Source organism: Lotus japonicus, chromosome 3 (assembly GCF_012489685.1).
Source record: "Lotus japonicus ecotype B-129 chromosome 3, LjGifu_v1.2".
NCBI classification, from domain to species: Eukaryota; Viridiplantae; Streptophyta; class Magnoliopsida; order Fabales; family Fabaceae; genus Lotus; species Lotus japonicus.
This window is the reverse complement of record NC_080043.1, coordinates 28,487,279-28,496,112: the sequence shown is the minus strand read 5'-3', so window position 1 is coordinate 28,496,112 and position 8,834 is coordinate 28,487,279. Positions and strand designations below refer to the sequence as shown.

Genomic DNA, 8,834 nt, shown 5'->3' with positions numbered 1-8,834 from the left:
CAGAGGGAGCTGGGATTGGTGGATGATTCAATGGTGTGTTTGGGTGCTGTATGTGGGATTGTTGGTGCTATGGAGGGCTTGGCTTGTACCAGCGGTGGGTGCATTGGAGGGGGTGGCGGGGTTGTTCTGTGATTTTCTCATACTGTATGTTTTGGTGATTTAGAAACCAGTGCTTTTTCATTTTGCTGCACTGGATCTATTGCTTTTGTTTTTCCTTTTGTTTTGTGTTGACTGTACTGTTTTGGCATTTCTTATGCTTTTTTAATACAATTGTCATGGCTTATCAAAAAAAATCTGTCACAATTTAGAAAGCCATCGGGAACAATGTTAAGTATTCAACTTCAAACAACTTTTTACAAACCATGATAATCCTTTGAGGACCTGTATAATAGCTAGGCTCTAGTAGAGAAAGCCTCCAAATTAACCATTGATGGTGTCAACCTAATCATTATCAAAGAACCACGTGTACCAAACCATGGTAGATACCCTTAGATTTCTTAGTTTCACTCAAGAAATAGATTGTGCGCCCCGTCGATCCAACTTGGGATTTACTGGCTTTCGTACTCTACCTAGTCAGCCATACTAAGGAAAATCCAAAAGATGCACATATTAGAATCAAGGAATACTATTTCACTTTCTCAATCAAACTATGGCAAGTGCAAATAGTGCACATTTCATAATCAAAGAATACTATTTAATCGTGTCAACCAGACTAAGGAAAGTGAAAACAATGCACATATTACAATCAAGGAATATTATTTCACCTTGTCAACCAGACTAAGAAAAATGTAAACGATTCATAGTCAACCATTCCAAGGCAAGTGAAAACAATGCACATATCACGATCAAAAAATTCTACCTTGCCATTTCACCTAGACTAAGGAAAAACCAATGATGCATGAGTATCACACCTGAAATACCTTATTCTTTCATTACAAAGGGAAAACCTTGCGATTTATTTCCGATTGCAGCTCATATAAAGCAATGGAGTGCAACCTTGTTAAGTTCAAACGTCTGATCATATTATTTATCGTGTTTTGTACGATAACAATTTTAAGTACATAAGTGCTACACTAAAATTTTCACATTCCAGGTACACTTATCATCATCATCTGAGCCTAAGGGAGCGTCGATTAAGAAAAAAAGATCTACACAAGGCAAAAGACCAAGAGCGTCTATAAAAAGAAGACCATATGAAGATTGCGCGCAACTCAAAAAGATCGTACATAGTCTTGGAGAAGAGTCTCAAGAAAAGAAGAAGAGAAAATGATCTGACAAAGCTCAAGTACAATGTTGTCAACATCAAGATGCTATTTTTGATCTCCAACGGATAAAAACCAAGACTCAAAGCTACCTGCCAACTGTCATATACTCTTTTGAGCAATAAGTCTTCATCAAACAGTACCATGCATTTAATGCACCTGACAAAGGTACTCAAGAGCACTAGAGGATCCAACGGCTACACTCTACATGAAGAACAAGCTTTAACGACTATATTCACTCTCACTGAAGATCAAGTTGTATAAAAGGAGAACTCGAAGACCTCAGAATATGACAGTTGAATCTCAACTGAAATATATTTTGTGACACCCGGGGCCGACGAGGGCGGGGAGTGATCGCCGGTGCAGTGAGGCACGGACAAGGAGCGGCTCCTGGCAGGCTTCTAGGCGGAGGGGCACATGAATGAACCGATCTCACACCCGAACAAGAGGTATTCCGAGAGTGTATAGGGATGGACTATACAGTTGAGGAGGGCATAAAAGATTTGATTGGTACTACTCATGACAACAAGATGCATCTTCTTTTCGAGAGCCCAACTCATAAAAACTCCATGGTTAAGTGTGCTTGCCTTGGAGCAATATTGGGATGGGTGACCTCCTGGGAAGTTTTCCCGGGAAATGCACGAGTGAGGACAAAGCGCACCGAAAAGACTCGTGTTGTTACCGTGAGGCCAGTCGTCAAGTCGGGATGTTACAAATGGTATCAGAGTCAACCTCTCCCAGTACGGTGTGGTTCGGGGACGAACCAAGCGGAAGCTGGTGGGCCTGTGACGCCCGGGACCGACGAGGGCGGGGAGTGATTGCCGGTGCAGTGAGGCACGGACAAGGAGCGGCTCCTAGCAGGCTTCTAGGCGGAGGGGCACATGAATGAGCTGATCTCTCACCCGAACAAGAGGTATTCCGAGACTGTATAGGGATGGACTATACAGTTGAGGAGGGCATAAAAGATTTGATTGGTACTACTCATGACAACAAGATGCATCTTCTTTTCGGGAGCCCAACTCATAAAAACTCCATGGTTAAGTGTGCTTTCCTTGGAGCAATATTGGGATGGGTGACCTCCTGGGAAGTTTTCCCAGGAAGTGCGCGAGTGAGGTCAAAGCGCACCGAAAATACTCGTGTTGTTACCGTGAGGCCAGTCGTCAAGTCGTGATGTTACATATTTCATTGTTTCAATCTAACGAGAGGCCAACAACTCAAGAAAAACCTTTGAGTCAAATTTTCATCGTTTGTTGCAAAAAGAGTGAATCACTTAAGAGTCAAATCCTCTACTCAAAATCTCTCTAGCGTTAGAACACAAAGTAGTCCTTAGAGTCAAACCTCAACCAAACACTTTGTTGTTCATTGAACTGTAAAAGTCTACAATTCCTCTTTTCAGTAGAAAATCCAGTAGAACCAGTCAACCTTGAAAAAGATCATAGGAGAAGTCCTTATAAAATTTTTAGGAGGAGTCCTTATAAACTCGCTAGGAAGAGTCCTTAGAAACTCATTAGGAGGAGTCCTTAGAAACTCGCGCATTAGGAGGAGTCCTTATAAACTCACTAAGAGGAGTCCTTATAAACTCGTTGGGAGCTGAGAAGTCCTGTTTAATACTTGTTGTAGAAGAAGTCCTTGATACTTAATAGTTAATAGTGAAAAATCTCGGTGCTACTTGGGACTGTACGTGGCCCTCATCGTTTGTGGGTGAAGCAAGATATATAGTTGTGTGCTTAATTATTGTCTATTTCTTTAAACGCTCATATATCCGATGTTTAAAAGGATTTTGAAAACTCTTTCAAAACTAATAATAGTTTTAAAACTCTAATTTTCAGTGAACACAATTGAAACCCCTCTTTTTTGTGTTACTTTTCCGATATCAAACCTGTCCTTCTGAACTAATCTCATTAAAACATATTTTCTTTTAAAACCCGAAGTATCCTTCAAAACTTTCTCAACCAGAAACTCACAATGCATCATTCCTAAACAAGGCAAGTAATTCATATTTTCGAACTCATAGATAAACATGTTCTTCATGCGTACTACAAATCTCATAAATTATATAACCCGATAACACCACATGACACACACTCAACCATTATTGTAATACTATATTTGCGTTTCTTGAACAATGATTACTTTATTTGGATGTTTTGGTTTTAATTATGAAATTATCTGAGGTCGCCGGTTCCTTCAATGCGGCAATTTATTTGTTTATTTTAAATGGATGATTTTTATTAGATAGTGTAGTGTGGACATAACAAACACAATCTATATAAAAATGAAAATCGTTTTATATTAAAACCTTCATAAAATTATAAGGCTAAAAAGCACTTTTGACTCCTGATGTTTTAAGTTTGTGCAAATTTTGTCCCTACTCTATTTTTGTCGATGTTTCTACCCCTCATGTTTTCAAACAGTGCACTATCTACCCTCCGTCAATCAGATGTTAAAATACTAACGGAATGAGCTGATTTGATTTTTTTTTTATCTTTTGGACCTGTCACGTGGAAATTACAAGTGAAATTGGAAAAATGGGGCATGAGAGATTCAAACTCAAGACCTGTAAGTAGCAAAACATGCATTTAACCAGTTCAGTAACATACATAATTGATATATACATCAAGCAAATTTAATTTATATCATTTCCTAGATCATCATCAACTTCATATACTCCTCTTCATCTCTCCAATCCACTCATGAACCTCTCCTGAGAAAGCCTGACTGACGGAGGAGTAGACGGTGCACTGTTTGAAAACATGAGGGGTAGAAACGTCGACATAGAGTAGGGGCAGAATTTGCACAAACTTGAAACATCAGAGACCAAAAATGTTTTTAGCCAAATTATAATTAATATAACAGGCCCTTAAAATATTCTCACTAAAAATTTCCTTTTGGATTTTGAAGATATAATTGGATTATCCAGTAAACTCATGATTAGGAATAATAAAATTAAATACTTGTTCTCCCTTAAGTCCATTTAAATGAAACTGGAAATGGGTGTACTTTGGATACACAACGTTTCTATTATTAGATAAATTCGTATTTGCAAGTTTTTTTAAAGAGTTTATTATAGTAGGGTTAAAATAGATTTATTTTTTTTTGGAAATAGAAAAGTGTATTTCAATAAATAATAAATTAGAAAACATGTGAAGCTTTGTTATTTCTAGCTTCTAAGCACGAAAATATAAATCTTCATAAAGTAATCATTCCAATAAAATACAACTCAAGTCTCAAAATCTTTCCAGAAAACAAATGCTACAAAACTTTAATTTCAAATCTTGCCAGCACTTCAATTAATCCACCTTAGGCATGCTGGTAATGCATGGTGCAACCACTTATACAATAACACCTTGCCTGAAGAGCTTCCAACAGCCATGAAACCACCACCTGGACTAAAATCAAGACAGCGGGGATACTGCAAGCTTGTATTTGGTGCTGGCCAGTTAGAGAACACAGTATATGATGGGATATGTATCAACTTTAAACTGCTCCTCTTCATGCTTGAGCAGATTGCTACTATTTGAGAGTCATGATTAAATCTCATAAATATCCACTTTTAATTTGTAGTCAAACATGGTTTTGATAGGTTTTCTCTTGGCCCCTAGAAATTCCTCTCTGTTGTAAATATTCACAATTCCACTGTCTGAACCAGCTGCAAAAATGTGCCCACCAGGAGAAGTACAAAGAGCTGTGCTGTTTATGCAACCTTCATCTACACCTTTATGAATGCAAGTCCTTGTTCTCAGATCCCAGTGGTAAACCTGGCCATCACCACCAGCACTCAACAACTGTCCGTCCTCAGCAAAAGCTACCAACTAATTGCTTTGTTTTTGTTGAAACCAATTAAATATAACCTTCATTACCGGCAAAGGCTATCATTTTAGAATCTAGAAGACACCCCAAAAACTTCCAAACTCTTTTCTTCCCTACCAACCAGAGGACCTATTTTATCAAAGCTTCCCTTAACTAGATCAAAACTATAAAAGAACTTTCTTCTTCCTGATAATATAACCTGAGACCCATCTGGCAAGAAAGAAGCTTTTCGAATGGGGCAATCTTCAAGGAAGAAGAAGCTGAGCATTTCTATGGAACTGAACCAAATTTATGGGACCATTAGAAGGATCATGTTTGTTTGCATCTACAAGTCTTGAGTATTCAATATGTCCCGGCAACAATTTTGAGCTGCTCTTCACTACCAGGTCTTCATTTGTCCTAAGAGATCAAGCTCCTCGGTTGAGCTTCACATGTTGAGCCCTCAATCTCGACACATACTCTGAACCAGAGATCAAACTCTCATCTTCTTCCTTCCTCAACTTCCTTAATCTGTTAACTTTGCCTATGTTCACAGCGATATTTTCGTCTTCCTCATCCACCCACGCAGGTTTTCTCTGCAATGCATCATAACCATCACGACTTCCATCTGAGAGATCAGCATCCTCCTGGTAAACAGAGACAACAGTATCTGCAGAACAGTCAGTGAAAAAAAAATCAGAAACCTTCGCAGCAGCCTCAGCTTCCACTTTGCCATTATCTCCCTTTTCAAGTTCAAGAGGGGAATAGAGAGATCAAAACTACACTATTAAAGAGTAGTAATTAAAGAAGGCAAATTATGTGGTGCCTCCCTATTTTTAAGGGTGTGGTGCCTCCAAGCCTTATAGCAAATAATAAACTGCCATGTGTATTATTTTTTCCACATATTCTTTTTCTCTTCAAATTTCAATTGTTTTTTCGAAAATCAAAAATGAATTATATTTTAATCTGAGAGGGGTCTTTCAGCAATTGTTTGAAAGTTGCATCTTATCTTTTAACCATGAGTGAGAAATTTTACCATTGCTTATTCATCTTCTGAGTTCAAACCATTGCCTTGTCTTCATCTTCATCCTTGAACCCTAAATAGTAGCAGCTTCTTCACCTCCACACTCCTAAATTGATTTTTCATCTCGTCTGATTCCATGTCACCGAGCAAGGAGGAAGCTTAAATTACACAGTTCATAGTGTTCTCATCGTTCGTATTTCACAGATGATCATTGTATCGAGGTTCTTCTTCTGGGTTTTCGATTCATATTCTTCTTGAAAGTTAGGGTTTCTTCGATTGCAGCTCTGGGAGGGAGTTGGTTGAACGAAGGCGATTGATGATGTCTATGTCAAGGTTGTCGTCATCTAACAACTGGGTTTGTGGTGTGGGGTTGTTCTGGACTTCTGGACTGGTATTTTGAACAAATGAGATTGAAGGGTCTAACTCGGTGACCGTCATCAAGCAATTGTCGGGTTCGTGTGGATGGTTAGACACTGACAGAGCTTCAACACCTCCACAGTTGAAACTCTAAAGTTTTAATCCGAGATTCCAATATTCTGAGATTGAAGGTTCAAAAGCACTCTGGATGCGTTGGCGGCTTCATTATTGCGACAAGCACCAGGAGTAGAAAATTGAAGAAGTTGTATTGCTGATTCATGGTTTGAAATTAGTTTATGGGATTTCTCGCTGTAGAATATGTCATGAGGAAGAATTTGAGTGCTTCAAATTATCAGAAGCACCCTCTGTGATTGTTCTGCCACCATTAAGGTAATAAAACCAGAAATTCTAATACTATTGTGGGGTTTTCCTCTTCCATTGTTAGATTTTTATTTCTTGTGCTATATTCCTGCTCATAGGCTCTTTAATCTTCAGTTGAATTTGACTGATTTGGAGAATACATTGGAAGTGACAAAGGAAAAAGTGGAATGGAAAAATATGATTGATTTATATTGTGAACATATCAGATAAGAGGAAACTAGATTATAAGTATTAGTATTAAGATGCAGATGCAGAAGACTTTCAAGGTGATTAAAACTATACTGTAATACTAAACAAGCACATATGTGAAGATTTCAAAAGCTAAAAGCAAGAGGAACGACCAATATGAGCCTTTCAAAAGCTAAAGCACATATATACATATGTGAAGCTAAAAGCACATAAGTATATACAATGAATAACCAAAAAAAAGAAAGAAATTGTGACTGCAACAAATGCTATCTCTGTTTGAGTCTTAGTTAGGACTTATATATGTTTGTCCTGTGGAATGAATGATTGGTTAAATTATAAATATTCCTAAGGTGAGGTCTACATGCTAATCTGTTATGTTGATGAATGAATACAGTTTAATTGATTAATGGTTTGTTAGGCGAGTTCTGGATTTTACTAGTTTAGAATTGAGGTTGATTCGACAATTTACTACAACAAAATTGCAACTAAGGAGAATCTTTTTAAGAGAGTAGTGGCTCTTGAAGATAATGGTTGTGTGTTGTGTGGGAGGGCTGTAGGATCAAATTCTCACTTGTTTCTTCATTGTCCTAAAACATGGGCCTTATGGTGTGCAATTATGAAAAGAGAGGGTACAACATGGGTAATACCGGGGTCTTTACTAGCTTTGTTGGATGAATGGAATCACTTGGGTGCTGTTTCAGATTTCCCCCTCGGCTTCCTCTTTGCTGTTTTGTTCTAGCAGATCCTTGGCTCTACTGGTCATGCTGGTGTCAAAATAACTATTCTTGCTGGTTTGGAATTGGTTCTTTTTTTCATTCTTGCCTATCCTTTTCGTTTTGCTGGCTTCTCCAACTATTCCCGCGGGCTTCATGTTAAATAAAGACTATGTTTTGCTGATGTTTGGGATTCTTGGTACTATTGGCTTGTGCCTTTTATTTTTGCTGCCATTTGTGGCCTAATTTTGTATTTGTTCTATTGTTTTTGCTTATGTGAGGGGCCATTTGTGGTCCTTTGTTTATGTCCTTTTTGTTGTCTGTGTTTGTACTCATGGGCCGAAGTCCCTTACTTCTTTTTAATCTTATTTGGTTTTTCCAAAAAGAAAATTTGAGGTTAGGAAATTCTCTTAATTCTTCCATTGCAGTGTTAGTTTGGATATGTTCATACTGGATAATCTTGGTTTTTTATTCATTAATTTCAATTGATTATGTTGCAGATTTATTAGCATGTGTGTGTTGTGCAGAATATCATTTTGTGAAAAAGTGGCGGTTTCAAGCCCCCAATTTATGCATTGCACTGCCAACAATTGCAAATGTTATTTAAACAGAAACTCGTGGAGGTCACGAACCGCCACTAAACTACTTCATGATAAAAATAAAAAGCACTTCTTGCACTTTTAAATTTAACAAGAAAATAATCTTTATAGACCAATGTGTGGGGTTTAAACAAGCGAAAATCCTAGGTAGAGTCTTATATTAATTTCTGGTCTTTATTTGTTTAATAATTACTCATCACATGTAAATTAATTTTAGCCATTATTTTAAGAAATATATCACCATGACAACCTTTATCTTTATTGGGCCTTACAAGGAAGAGGTGACTCAATAAGGGCCTCGTACATGACCAATACTAACCTTTACCCTTAATGGGTCTGACAAGGAAGATGTGGCCCAATAAAGGCCTCGGACATGATCAATATCAACCTTCACCCTTATTGGACTTGACAAAGAAGCAATGGCCCAAAAAGAGTCTAAGACGTGATTAATACCCGTTTTTACCCTTATTGGGCCTCAATAGGAAGGGATGATCCATTAAGAGAGTCAGAAACATGACCA

The 8,834-nt window shown here is 37.9% G+C and overlaps 1 pseudogene; it reads right to left on the bottom strand.

Annotated features, from left to right (window-relative positions):
- Nucleotides 1-4,395: 4,395 nt before the first annotated feature.
- LOC130743895 (U3 small nucleolar RNA-associated protein 18 homolog) lies at nt 4,396-5,821 on the bottom strand (annotated as a pseudogene).
- Nucleotides 5,822-8,834: the final 3,013 nt, after the last annotated feature.